This window comes from Triticum urartu, chromosome 1A (genome assembly GCF_056163025.1).
Source record: "Triticum urartu cultivar PI428250 chromosome 1A, HENAU_Tu73, whole genome shotgun sequence".
NCBI classification, from domain to species: Eukaryota; Viridiplantae; Streptophyta; class Magnoliopsida; order Poales; family Poaceae; genus Triticum; species Triticum urartu.
In genome coordinates this window covers 8,879,186-8,894,176 of record NC_141873.1, presented here as the reverse complement: position 1 = coordinate 8,894,176, position 14,991 = coordinate 8,879,186, and the positions used below count along the sequence as shown (strand labels likewise).

Genomic DNA, 14,991 nt, shown 5'->3' with positions numbered 1-14,991 from the left:
CTTCTATCATACTTATGTTTCCTTTTATTTGTTTTCCTTTTTGAAATTATTTTTCTTAATCGTTTTAATAGTTATTGTGTAGTTCTTGGCGTGTTTAACTAGCTGCTAATGGAACTGTAGTTATCTTACAGATGGGTCGTCGGTGGGAATAGGATCTGTGGGAGCAGGTATTTTGGAGGAGACGTGCTCTCTCCTGTGGGGAAGGAATTTGATTCTTTCTTCCTTGGAAAAAAGGGGATGCTCTTCTTTGGCAAAGAGGGCTTCTTTGGAAAAGGGGATGCTGATGGATGGGTTGGGGTCATGGGATTGCTCCACTCACACGTTGGCTTCCCCAGTCACATAAATTGTTCACTAGGGTTTCTCCCCGGTCAGTAAGTTCTCTCTATCAATGAAGAAGACGCATGAACAGTACAACTGAGGCAAGCAGCTCATCACATCTACAAATATGAGATCGGTATCAGAATTTCTCCCCAAGTAATGAATCGGATAAAACCACAGTTTCAAAAAGCATCTGAACAAGTTAAAGGTAAATGTCTCCACTCAGCAATAGCGCTTAAACTAGATATAGTTCACAAACGTGAGTATCCCTACTTCTACTAAAATATGATTTGAAGGGAGCATTAATAAAGCGTAAAAGATGGCGGAAACTAAATATACAGACTTGACGAAAAGACACATGCTGTCATACAGCATTTTTTCATGAGAAACTCCAGAACAAAAATTGCATAATTACGACTAATTCACAAGCAAGCGTGACAAACAAAAAACTATAAACCCATCGAAAAATCTTTTTCGCGCGAACAAATCTAATAAATCTGAAAACCTCATAGCACACAGACATCTAAGAAAAATGGAAGCACGCATAGAGATGCTAGATAGCTTACTTCCTCGCTTTCAGAATCTGGTGAGAGAAGCTCTAGTGCATCAGCTACATCAATTGTTCCACACTTTCTTGTTAGTTCAAGTGCTTGCTTAGCCTTCTGCACATTATCCTAAACAAAATAAGCAACCAGATCATTTACAAACGAGGTCAAAATAAATGTTATCAGAGGAAACACACATGATTCAGAATATTCATTAGGACCAGCTTTTGCGCACAAACAGACAAAGATCAATAGAAATGTGTGAAAGCATCTTTTAATCTTACAATTAACTAGACTGGACCAATTGAACAGCGGATTGAATAAAAAAGGCATGCTTACACCAAAAACAAAAATACTAACTATTGTGGTATATTTCGTCAACAACTTGCTCAATACAACCTTCAAAAGATATAGCATCCCTGCTAGATGGAAACCAACCACTACATTTGCAGTATTATGCGAAGATGAAGAGATGATTTTTTTCAGGACAGAGCACCAACATGCTTGACAAACAACATGATGCAGAAGGTATTAATAAATAGAATAGTGGTGAGAAATAATAAACACCTAGTTGCGTTATATAATCCTTAGAAAATGAAACACGACAAACAACCAGTTTGATTGCTGAACAGTAATCAGAAGAACAGAAATGAAGTTTGGTGCAAATAAGTTCAATTTGCTCTGAAGGAAAAAAAGAATGCTCTACGAGATGCAGCACTACAAGATTGACAGTTGAAGATTGCTGAATTTAGAGAAAACTGAAAGAAAAATTTCTGTATGTTTATTTCTAAGCTTGAAAAAAGGCAAAAACAAAGCAGTATCCAGCACCCATCATATATGTCATGACAGAGTAACCAGCAAAGCCTTTTATAGGCGTTTCCAAGCATTGGCAGTTATACAAAAAGGGCCATCTTTGTCAGGATGGAACTTTTGTATGTAACTTATAACACTGTGATGCTCTGATAAAATCCGAGAGCAAGCAAAAAATAATAATGAATGTAACTTTCTGTAGAAGAGAATGTACTCAAAGAAATGAAGCAGAATGCGTAGAATACCTTTTCCCAATGGAAAAAAGAATTAACAAGTCGTTTTGAAAACCCAGCACTTGCTACTGGGAGTCCATGATCCTGAATATGAGTTACCTGTGCAAACAAATTGGAAGGAATATATTCAAGCATCCCTTCATCTTGTCCAGTTGCAGGAACCAGTTTCCAGTTTGAGCAGCCGGTCCATTAAAGGAACCATTTGAATAACCTACAAAGAACATAATAAATTACTCATGGTCTCCCTCTCTCCCAGGCAAATGTATACTGATATCTATACAGAGACTAGAATTCAAAATAATAGCAAGTGAACAGGCACTGAACCTTTAAGCACTTATGCTGCATGTTGCCTCATACGTAGCTCAACTATTGTAAAGGAGATATAATGATGTATACAATGGTATGGTGTATATCCTAAATGTGGGCTATCTATGCAGGAGAACAACAATTACCCTCTAAGCACTTGATTTACATATATACATGAACCACAAAAACAGGTATAAGAAATGCAGCCTAATGGGTCAGTGCTCTTTTAGAAACTGAAGCAACTGCATTCTCATCATGAGGAGCGACCTACCATTAATGTTGACCATGGTCTTATTTAGAACAACAGTTTCAGTGAAGATTTAAACATATACATGATTATGTGTGCTTCAGGAAAGAAAAGTCTATATTGTCACAGGCGCAGCAATACATCATGGCAGCATTTGATAATGCATAATATATCATGGTATCGTATTCAGATTAATAGGCAAGTTAGCATGGATTGAAAACACTACTGGGTGACTGCAGGTGAATATTATACTGTAATGACTTGCTTAGAGTGTTATGACCCACTACCGGGCGATACATGTCAAGGGTGTGCCTCTTAAATTCATGCGGAGAACATAAGAGACTAGTAACCATTGAAAGTAATATCAGTCGTCAACCATCATCATTTGACTTTCTGTTCGATGAGACCAAAACTAGATGATGGTAAGGTTTGAAAGTAATATCACTCGTCAATCGTCATCATTTGACATTCTATTTTATGAAACCAAAACCAGATGATTCTAAGGAGACAGAGAAACAAACAGAAAAGGTAATGAAAATGCAGCTTGTACTCGCATTCCGCTCATCTGAGGTTGGTTTCAGGCCTCTTATCACTTATTCCAGGAGTGAAGCCCCTAGCAAGCTTTAACTGCCTGAGCTCTCAGATGGATTAGAGCAGTCCAAATTCAGGGCCCTGTGCAGAGACAAGCACGTTCGACGATAGAAATTCGCTATATGGCAACCGACCACTAGATTTGCAGTATGAGATGTGATTTTGCAGAACATATTACAGGAAATTCGAACACGGAGAATGGAAAGAATACATACCGAGTGACGAATCATTGGTAATCTGGAAGGCAACTCTGGTTTCGGATGTGCAGAGTTGAGCAACATCTATCTAGGCTAGGGAACAAAACAAATTTCCCAGCCTCTATCTATCTAGTTCACCTCCTTCTCCTTAACTTATCTGGCGAAACCGCACTGCCTCACCTCGCTAATTTCTAAGGAACCTGCGGGGAAATGGTGGTTAGGGTGGAGATTTGGGGGAGAGGAGTGTTTCTGGACCATGGCTCACTCGAACCTATGCTCGGCACCATCCGATCTAGCAGAGCTCACATGTGGATCCGGGCCCTGTCATTATTCAAATTTCTTTGATCTCGTATTGTTTACTTTAATCCCTTTCTCCTTCATGGTTGACTAGGCCTGCACAAGCTACATATTTTTATAAACATGGTGGGCTGGCTCACCTCCCCATGTTATTGTAGCACAAGAGCCCAAGCCTATAATTTCAAAACAATGATATTCTGTTTGAGGCCTGTTGGCACTGTTATCTCCCCTCACCATATTTCTGTGCTGAGTATGAGTGCCTACAGCAGAAACTTCTAGCTTCGTATTATGAAACATGCTACAAGCAATTCTCAAAAAAGAAAAGGAAAAAGAAACATGCTACACGCATTTTTCTCACATTCAAGATTAAGGAAATGTCACATTGGTTTTGTATTTACAAAATAGTTTTAAATATTTTGGTGTCCACCTTGGATTTTGTATGGTGATTTTTCTTTACTTTATGTGAACTGAAATGCTTTCTCTGTCATAATTCCGGTTTCAAAAATAAATGGCGCACTGCTTCAGACTTTTCTTAAATGTTGGCACCAACAATACAGTAATCTTTGTCTCTCGACAAAACCAAATGCATAGCACACCCAAAGACAAGCCGCACTCGTGGCTAGATTTTCTTTTTGCTGAGAAATCAAAATTTGGCCTCACTTCTATAAGAAAGAACCTGAACCCACTTAATATACGGCGTAGTACAGTCTATTCTTGCTTTTGCGAATGTCTTTAAAAGGATAGCAGTTTCTAAACTGCAGTATTTGTATATCATATATGACAGTACAAGATCATTTTCAATGTCAAAATCATCATTATTGGTAGCTGGCCCGCATAGCGAGGGATTAAACAATTATAAATAGAGCAGGTGCATGGGAGACATCCCAGGCAAGTGCACTAATTTATTCTCTACATTGCTAGCATTCAGTAGGTTTATTAGCATGCGTAGGCCTTGTAACCCATCTCTTGATTGTTCCTGCTATGCTTTACTGAACCCGCCATGCACAGATCCCTGTAGAAGCTATAGTGAGATGTGTGGTGCTGAGCATAGGTGCGGCTAGACCATGGTTCTATGCAAAATTTCTGAGATTTGGGGGCAGGAAGGAAGGGAAGAGGAGGGGAACCGGCCAGTGCGGAATACCTTGAGCAGCGGCAGCGGTGGTGGCGGGCGGGCGGGATGTGGGTTTGGAGGCCGAAACTCGGTGCCGATGTCGTTGCCCCCCGCCACGCTTGCCCTGCTGATGCCGGTGGCTGTCGCCGCCATGGACGGACGGACGGCCGGAACGCGAGCGGCGGTGGTGGGACTCGGGAGACTGACTGCGCCAGCGAGTAGCCGCAGCATGAAGCAGCGCGGACGGACTTGGAGGTGGCGGTGGCTTGCGCCGGCGGCGGTCCGGCGGGCTGGGCGTCCTCATCTCCGCTCGGCGAAGAGGAGAGCGGAGAGGGAGATGCAAAGCTGGGCTGGGCTGGGCTCGTGATTTGATTTGGGTTGGGAAGTCTTTCAGAATTTGGCCCGCTCTCGTCCCTCACCCACGGCCTGCTCTACCGACGGCCATGGTTTCTCTTCTAAAAAACAAATCGATGAACTTTTTTTAAATTTGAAAAATTGATGAACTATTTATGGAATTTTTCCAAAAAATTAACTATTTCTATAAGTTTGTGAACTTTTCAAAATCGATGAACATTTTTCAAAATTGTGATTTTTTTCAAAAATTGATAAAAAAAATTCAAAATCGATGAAATTTTCAAAATTATTGAACTGTCATCCCTCACCCGCAGCCATGGAGGTGGCGGTGGTCCGCGGGCCAGGCGTCCTCCTCTCCGCTCGACGAAGAGGGAAAAGGGGAGAGAGATGCAGAGTCGGCAAAGCTGGGCTGGGCTCGTGATTTGGAACCCGGCCCGCTCTCGCCCCTCACCCGCGGCCTGCTCTACGGATGGGGATGGGTTCTGTTCTTCAATAAAAAGGAAAAAAACTGATGAGGATGAGTTGAACTGCCATTTAAACCAACTTCTTCATTCCCTTTTTCTCCTTCCTCTTAAAAAACTTGTGTCATTCTTTTTTATAAGCAAGCATGAGATTAGACTAACAGTATAATTACAACAACAATCACGCTGTTCTCCAAAGTTGGCGAGAAAGTGAGAAGTGATGACAACAAAACCAAGTGGCTAAGATAACAACACATTTGCCAGTACCAAAATTAATGTGCACAAACACTCAACACAGAGTGAAGTAAATTTCTCAACAAGATGAAGCTTTAACCTTGCGTGTTATTAATTAGGAAATTCAGAAATGTGGAGAATGGAAAGGGACGCGACAACTAATTGTAGTTGTAACTGACAGTTCCACTTGTTGTTGAGTGGTTCGTGCGGGAAGTCCACGTTGGAGAAACGGGCGATGCAGGAGGCGTTACTATCGCCGCGTCACAATGCGAGGGCATATATGGCATTTTGAACTGTGCCTGATCTTCCCGCTTCAAAAAAGGCTGGGTGAGGCGGAAGTAAATCTCGGAGGGAGGAGGCTAGATATTGTATATTTGCTTGGTAGGTGTATTCCAAGTGCGGCGGCTGAGTGGTTGCGAGTGGATACGGAGTATGGAGAGGAGGAGGCCCAGGGCGAGATTGCTGAGTGTACTTGTTTTTAGAAGCACGGGTCATGTGGATCACCATATTGGTTTCATGATTTGTAAAACATAATGGTACACTATTATGGGGTGGATAGGGGGCATGTGCCCCCCCCCCTCCCGCGCGCTTCTCGTCTAACGCTTCAACTGGGTGTAGCACAACACACTCAACACAGCACAGGAGAACACACAAGCTAGTGTAGTGCGGAATGAAAAAGAGAAATGTGCAAGGAAGAAGTGTTGCCTTCTGCACTGTGAGAAAGAGAAGGGCTGAGGCCTATGACATTTTTGCAGGCCACCATTATTTGCCTGGGTTGTATACCGAAGATGTTAAATGCATCACCGGACTACCTACTGGCCCTTGAGAGTGAAAGTCACTGGCTACTAGCTCGTGTGAAAACGAAAGAGTTTGGTCTGGTCTTGCAGCACCACTTGTGCGACACCACTGTTATGATTCAGCCTACTGCCGTGGAGTCCAAACACTGCTTCCACTGTGCAATGCAATTAATCTTGCAACTTGACCCACATTTAACTCCAACAATAGGAAAGTTTTTTCGGTAGAAAGAAAATAGTCTAACATTCACATGAATAATGTTCCATTTTATTTAGCTTCACATAAATACCATTTCAGAAAGTGGCAAGTTAGCTAGGACTGAAAATACTTGCTAAAATAATGGTGAAACAAAATTAACAAAACAAGTCAACTAAAGCAACTACGGTATAATTTAAAATAGAACATTTAGAAGTGCGTGAAATGATAAAACGTGCCATTCTGACTCACACAGACTAGTTACAAAACGACCATTCAAAAAAAATTGTTTAGAAAGAAAAATGTGCAATAGTGCAGAAAATATAGAAAGTGAAAGTTGTAGGGAAAATTTTCTCACAAAGGTTAAAAATTTCGATAGCTCACTGGCTAAAATAGTGAACAAAAATAATACCATCTTTGTAATTAATGATGCAACAGGGAGGACGGTGCCAATGGTGTTCATCTGCCAGATAAAAGGCCAGCAGATGTCCCCGCCTACCCACACATTGAATAGCTCACCTCTTACTCCATTAGATGGCCCACCTCCCTCGCTCTATTCAGTGGGAGCTCCACCTATCAACACATTCAACAGCTGCCAAATCATTTACAAACTAACTGAAGATAAATGTTACCCGAGAAAATGCACTGGATTCAAAAGATTTATCAAGACCAGCTTTTATACACACACAAATAGCAGTTGAAATGTATTAAAGGATCATTTAGTTGCACAATTAACTAAATTGGATCCATCAAACAGTGGATTAATAAAATTATGGTGGTGTATTTCGTCAGCAACGCCCTCAATACAACTTTCAAATGATATATAATTCTTGCTAGATGGCAACCAATCACTACATTTGCAGTACGACATAAAGAGAAAGAGATGATTTTTCCCAACAAAGCACTAATATTGTTGTATTGGTGATGGATGCTTTGTAATACAAAGCGGGGGGAAACCCTTTATTTTGGCAAGCGGTCCAGATGGCCTTGGAGGCGGCAGTGGCAGCGGGAGCCCCTATTCAGCGACCTATGCGTTGAATAGGGAGCAGACGTGCACCTCCCGTTCCCCCACCCCAATACGTGATTTTGGGCTGACCCATGTGCGGGGAAGGATGCCTTTGTTTGTTGATTTAATTGTTTTCTTTTTCCATCTTAAAAATATAACCGGGATTCATAAAAGTTCCAAATTTCAAACAAATTGCGCACTTTTAAAATAAGTTCAAAAAATCTTAAAATATTTTTGAATTCCAGTTTTTTCTAAATTTACAAAATGTTCAAGAGTATCATGATCATTTTGTTCACATATTCAAAAGATGTCCATGTTTTGAAAAAAATGTGCAGGAAATAAAAATATATCCATGATTTTAAAAAAAATTCGTGAATTTAAAAAATGTTCCTGTATTCAAAAAATGATCATGATATTTAAAAATTATTCAAAAAATCAGAAAACTTTTGTGTATTTCAAATTGGTTCTCAAATTTGGAAAATTATCTTTGATTCCAAAACCCAGGAATTCTAAAATATGTTCATGAATTTCAAAAGATGTTCTTCAAAAAGAAAAAAATGTTTATGTACTTCTAAACTTGTTCCCAAATTTCAAAAAATGTTCACCGAATCAAAACCTCGTCATGAGATTAAAAAAAATAGAATTTTAAAAAATCTTCACAAATTCAAAAAATATTCAGGAATTCAAAAAAGATTTACATATTCAAAAAATGTTTGCGGATTTTTGCGAAAATGTTCATCATTTCAAAACAGTTCTTTCCAAATTCAGAGAAAGTTCACGAGTTCAAAATAATGTTCACGACTTTGAGATCTGTTTGCCAAATGAAAAAGAAAAAGTAAAAATTAAAACTGTAATAAAATGAAAATTAAAGCAATAATGAAAATAAAATTTAAAAGAAAAGGACAGAAAACCTAAAATAGAAATGAAAAACGAAAATTAGTAAAAGTTCAGGGAAGGTTCTAGAACCTTTCCAAAACCGATGAAAAATGAAATTGAGTTGGTCTATACGGTGGGGAGATGCGCTCGGGGGGTACACGCTAGGTTGCTACACATTGATCTATGCGCTAAATAGGGATATGGGTGGTGGCCTAGGAAGAGGAAAGGAGATGCAGAGTCGGCAAAACGATGGGTAAACCAGTAGGGAATTCTCTACTGGTTTTGGGGGTCCTTAAGAATAGAGCCCACATGGGTAAACCATGCCCTGCTCTCCTCCGGCTACCGCCACCAGCTCTACATACTGTTGTTACTGCATAAGAGGCGCTATGGTGCTCACGCTCGCTACCTCTCGTGTCGTGACTAAGTGGCTCATTAGTTTCTTCACTAGCCTTAGCTCATTTGCTCGTCCACTTTTTTTTTTATTTCTTCCTGCCTGTTTTATAAAAGGTTCACAAATTTGAATAGGATCAGGAAATGCATAAACTGTTTGTAAATCTGCAAAAAATGTTCAAAGATTTAAATAATTCACAAATGTGAAAACAAAGTTTTTGTATTTTAATTTTTTCATCAATTTGGAAAAAATGGACGTGGATTTAAAACCCTTGATGAATTTTTAAAAATTTAATGATTTTTTAAATGTTTGCAGATTTACAATTTTCATGAATATTAAAAAATTCACGGTTCAAAACTTGTTGATGAATTAAAAATTTCATGAATTTGATAAACAGATTGAAAATTTGGAAAACAATCATGGAATTAATCAATATTCATGGTTTAAAACTTGTTCATAATTAGAATAAAACTTCAAAAAATCTAAAATAATTGCTAATTTAAAAATGATCACGGAATTAATAAATATACACGGTTCAAAACATGTTCCTGGATTTACAAATATTGACAGAATTGAAATTATTACGATTTTTAACATATTCATGAATTTAAAAAATAGTCACATGTTTAAAATGTCTTTTGAAAAAGAAAAAAAGGTAAAAGAACCAGGAAACAAGCTTAAGCAGCTTATAGACAACGACAATGACTAGTGAAGTACCCAGTTCCCATTCCGTGCCTTTACCACCGGTTACAGTGCAATTCGCTTACTGGTGCAAACTCCTCCACTGGAATGTGTGTGTAAATGAGCCAGCCCATGTACATCTTTTTAAAAAGGATTTTTGGAAACCTTTTCAATGATTGCACTGAGGATTTGTCTGGGCGTTTTCCCTTTTGGTTTTCCCCAAAATGGGTTTTCCTTTTTCTCTTTTTTTCATGTTCTTCTTTAAGTTTATTTTTCTTTCTTTCTTCATATTTATTTTTTTTATCAATTTCATGAATTTTTCACAAATTCGTGAACATTTTTCAAAGTTGTTTTAATTTTTCCAAATTGTTTGATTTTTTTTGAAATCCTAGACTTTTCTCAAATTTGTGAACTTTTTCCAATTTTTTTGAATTTTTTCATATTACAAACTTTTATTTAAATTTTTTTGAACCTTTTTCTTTCAAATTAGTGTATTTTTATTTCCTTTTTCAAATTATAAACTTTTCGAAGTTGTGAACTTTATTTAAAATCATTAATTATGTTTTGACATTCGTGAATTTTTTTCCAAACTCATGAATTTTTTCAAAATTTGTGAACTTTTTATAAACTCTGTGAAATGTTTCTAAAAAGTTACCGGTCTACCCTTTCAACTTTTTTTAAATCCTTGATTTTTTTTCTAATTCATAAACTATTTGATTTTTCATATTTTTGAAGTACTATAGGTGAACTGGGAGGAGAAAAGTTCAACAAGAAAAGACTGTAGTGGACGACATACGAGGTGCAGTCGTACAAGTGAGAGATACAATAGTTGGACGACGCCCGATACGATCAATATGAAGGTGATGAATTAGGTCTCTCAGTAAAGTAATAGTACCCCTAAAAAAGTAGTAGTATTTGGATCTTCACTTCTAGAACGGGAGTTGGTAGGCCGGCATCCATGGTTATTTTCGCCTCACCTCTCGCCATCTTCTCTAAGCGGTTTTTCCTCGCCTCACCTCTCACCATCACTTCTGATCCACAAAAATGCGCGTGCCGGTGCGTTTCGTACTCACGGTTTCCACCTCGACGATACCCCCGCACGATAAAAAAACGAGCCGACACACAAAAAAAAAACACTACCCCTCCTACCATGTCCATGACTGAATGAATAACCTGCCTGGACTTGTTGGTGAGACCTGAAACAACATCGGCTGTAGATTTGATTCCGGTGAGGGGTTGCACTGGACTGGGCGAAGGTCCGAGTGTCCTTGAATTTAGGGGTTCCCTGTTACTTACATACTACGGGCCTCTTTGATTCGCAGGATTGTAAAAACAAGAGAATAGAAAAAACATAAGATTGAAATGTCATGCTCATCTCAATCCTATAGGAGTTTAGGTTGTTTGATTGCATCATAGGAAAAACGAAGGATTCTTTAAAAGAGGTTTGACTGGATGTTAGAAATTCTATGGGAAGTAGTACAAAAAATTCCTTAGGAAAAAATCCTATAGGATTTAATCCTATGAATCAAACAATCAATATAGGAAAAATTCCTAAGGATTTTAATCCTCCAAAATTCCTATGCAAATCCTTTGAATCAAAGGAACCCTACATTCTGCTGCAATATGAAACTTGAATTGCGGGCGTGAATTAATGATGTGTTTCGATGAGTATTATTAGGTAATCAAACCAACTGTTTCCTCTTGCCAGGTCGTTTTCCGTGTTACTTGCATACTACATTCTGCCGCAAAATGAAACTTTGCTCTTGCAACATGATTTAGCTAGCTTCAGCCACAGCGAGTTTTTTTTTTTGCTTGATCAAAAGAATCATTAGTGCTGCTGCTGTGCATGCGTCTTCAGTGTTATGGAAATGTGCACTCTCTCATCTGTAGATTTATTCCCTTTTTGACAAGCTAGCGTACGTATTTATTCTGGTTTGTGGACAAAGTTTGTAATGTCGTGTTATTCAGATACAACACTGGGGTGCTGGAGCCAACATGGAAGTAACCCCTGTTGCAGACACCCAAAGGACACGAGAAATGGACCGTCTCGGCCTGCCTGGGATGTGATTCAGCAATGCTCGACTCGACGCCGAGCAGTCACCACCCTACATCACAGGTCCCAACAGTTCTCGACCGAGAGCGACTACAGTGCAGTACAATTGAGTTGTAGAAGCAATCACAAGCCAGCATTCATTTCCAGCACTCTACGGAGCAGAAATTCTCATCATCGTTCAGCAGTCTACAGACCAAAGAGTGCTGGAAAGTTGGTTTCTCAACCAGACAGATTGAAGCTTTATTCCCTCCTGCACAAGGATGATTTGGTAACCAGCATCGCCCCGTCGTACCATCGTTCCACCAGTATTGAAGCAGATAAAACCGGACCGCAGTTTACAAAGTTTCTCAGCAAGTTAAAGGGAAAATATCCTGTCAACAAAGTAACATCGGCTAAAACTAGATAGATAGATGCATATGTAGCTCACACCAGCACAGCAGAAAACCAAATGCAGAGCAGACCGCCCTACACCAGAGGCCCCGACAGTTGAGTTTTACAAGCAATCACAGGTAGCCACCAGGAAGTTCCACAAAACATGACAGTTTCGCAACGAATTGAAGCTTTCATTCCTCCTCTTGGGAAATGGAGGATTTGGCAAGCACGCCGCCAACATCTCCCCAGTAATTAACCATCATTGCCGGCGTACCATCCTCGGCATCAAATCAAAGCAGATAAAAATCACAGTTTACAGAGCTTCTCAGCCAGTTGAAGGAAAGGCCAATGTTTTCTCAACCAAACAACGAATACTCCTAGATGCATACATAGATACTATCCCAAATTCCACTAAACCCAGAAAAAAGCTCAAGTTGATGATTGATCCACATTACAAGTATCTGAATCTTAAGAAGATAAAGGTCAAAGTTCAACCAAAGCCAACAACAATCATGACATAACATACTAGTACATTGTTTGAAGCCGAAAAAAAATGCATGCTTCCCACGTGATTCCCGCCCGGTTTACTTCTGCATGGTGGATTGCTGGCGTTCCCTGGCTTGTCAAGCATCCAGCCTCCACTCACGGACTAGTCTAGGGATTTCCTTCCATGTCTTCGGTTTAAGTGCCGTTACTGTATATATATCACAAATGATGTCAGAACGAGCCTGTACAAACTAATCTAACATGGATATTTGTACAACATGACATTAAAATAATGGACAACAGACTTGTACATGTGATGGGATCGATAATTGCATTTGTTAGTTAAATGTGACAAAGATAGAAAAACGTGCAGCATACCTTCATAACGGACATCCAGTTTTTTGTCATTGATGCTGCCCAGTTGCTGCTGCAGGCATCTAGGGAGCTTCTTTATAGCTGGACAACCTTTAATTTCAAGCGACCTGAGAGACATGTATGCTTGCGGCTCATTCGGCAGGGATGCCAGCCAGTGTACTGCATCTTTGAAGAGCAAGGTCATCCAGCGATGGGGGGTGCTCTCTCAGCAGAGACTCCAGTGATGTAAACCCACTGTTGCTGGCAATGCTCAGTTCCCTGATGGACATGGGCAGACCGAGAATCCCCCCCAACATGCCATCACATGACCATATGTGTAGAGACTTGAGACAAGGAGGAAGTGAATGCTCTCTTGCTGATACTACTGCTGCTGATGGTTTATGGAGCCCACCCAGCTGGCATGATCTTCTTGCAGTAACCAGTCTGTAAGGTTTTTAAGGACGGTGGAAGAAGTAGGACAGCTGGTAAACTTTCACATCCAAGTAAACATAGTTCTTGTAGGCATGGACAAAAGTGATTCATGGATGAGGATGACAACTCTGATACAGCCGTGGGCATGATTGCCTCACTGCAAGAAGACCCTTCAACTAACTCTGACATACCCTGTTGCTTGCCAAATATGGACTCGAGCTTACGGCACCGGGTAATATGAATGCTCTTGAGAGATGTTGGGACGCTGAACATCTCTACCAAACTTGCACAATCGACTATCTCAAAATACTCCAGACATGGCAGTTGACTCCTCTCAGTTGCTGATGGCTCAAGAGGAGCTTCTGTGCATCCAGTCAGATTTTTGCAGTTTCCAATCCCTAGCATCCTCAAGGACACCAAGCTTTGGAACACTTTCTCTGGCCAGTGGACAAGCACATCACATCTACTGATTACCAACTTTTCAAGGTGTACAAAATTGTCCCACTGCTCTAGTCCACCTGCTCCAAAGAACGAGTTGCAGCATCCTAACTCCATAACTGTAATAGCGGATTTCTGATTCCATTTCTCCTTGCTGTCCACCGGTACAATTGTAGTGCACTCAGCATCTGATGTTGTTTCTGTGTATACTAGCTTCAATGTCAGATTGACCAAGGAAGATAAATATCTGTCTACCCAATGGAAGATCTCTGGGTTGCCATCTTTAATTTCTAATACACCGAGTTTTGGTGCTTCAGGTAAATCTATCAGCTTTGGGCATTACTCGATTAATAGTTTCTCAAGCTGAGGAAACAACATATGTTCTCCTTGAGCCCCTTCGACTGCATCCCACCTCTCAAAGCTCTCCTGAATGATGGCAGCATGTCGTGATCTATTCCCTGAAGGGTTTGAAATCATCGCAGCAGCTTCGGTACTTGGGGATACCCTTAATTGTGCTCCTCTCTTTGAGTAGTAAACAAGCTAAGAATTCCTCATCATGAGGTTATGGAATACCTGAGTGTAGACTGTAGAATCAACAAATCAGCACTTGAATGCTTGTAGGAACTTGAGCAGCCTGGCACAAGGGGTAAGAAGAAATACAAAAAATGTGACAGTCAAATTCAATCTGGTAGCACACAAGCCACAACAATCCATCTCGTAAAAGCAAGATACGGAGTCAGTTTTACCACCCGTTTGCAGCGCTCGTGCAATCTCAAGAGAAAAATTCAAGGCTTCAGGTCTAATCTACAGAGCAAACAGTGTAGGGGAGAGTCAAGAGCCGAGCAGAATTGTGAATGGTACAACTGATTGCAGTTGAGACACTGTCAAAGAGCTGAGCAGAATTGTGAATGGTACAACTGATTGCAGTTGAGACACTGTCAAGAGCTGATCATTACTAACACTACACTATAAAAGCAGAGGACTGACTGACTACAGGTGGCTGTAAAGAAACATAAGAACACCATAACTTTGCTATAGACAGGACCAAAAGTTTCATGAATCAGAACACCATAACTTTGCTATAGACAGGACCAAAAGTTTCACAAATCTCAATGTTTTTTTCCCAATTTGTACCAAGTGTAGAAGTGCATGCTCTAACCTCCCTCAATTGCGCCAGCCGGGTCTTGAACTCAAGACCTCTTAGCTCC

At 40.1% G+C, this 14,991-nt stretch overlaps 1 long non-coding RNA gene and 1 pseudogene across 1 annotated transcript; both read right to left on the bottom strand.

The window, feature by feature from the left end:
- Window positions 1-713: 713 nt before the first annotated feature.
- On the bottom strand, window positions 714-5,535 carry LOC125519028 (uncharacterized). The gene is made up of 3 exons (XR_015616216.1): window positions 4,686-5,535; window positions 2,006-2,117; window positions 714-992 (listed from the first exon to the last, which is right to left on the bottom strand). It is a non-coding gene; the product is annotated as an uncharacterized LOC125519028 (long non-coding RNA).
- Window positions 5,536-12,815: 7,280 nt separating this feature from the next.
- Window positions 12,816-13,900, bottom strand: LOC125532497 (uncharacterized; annotated as a pseudogene).
- Window positions 13,901-14,991: the final 1,091 nt, after the last annotated feature.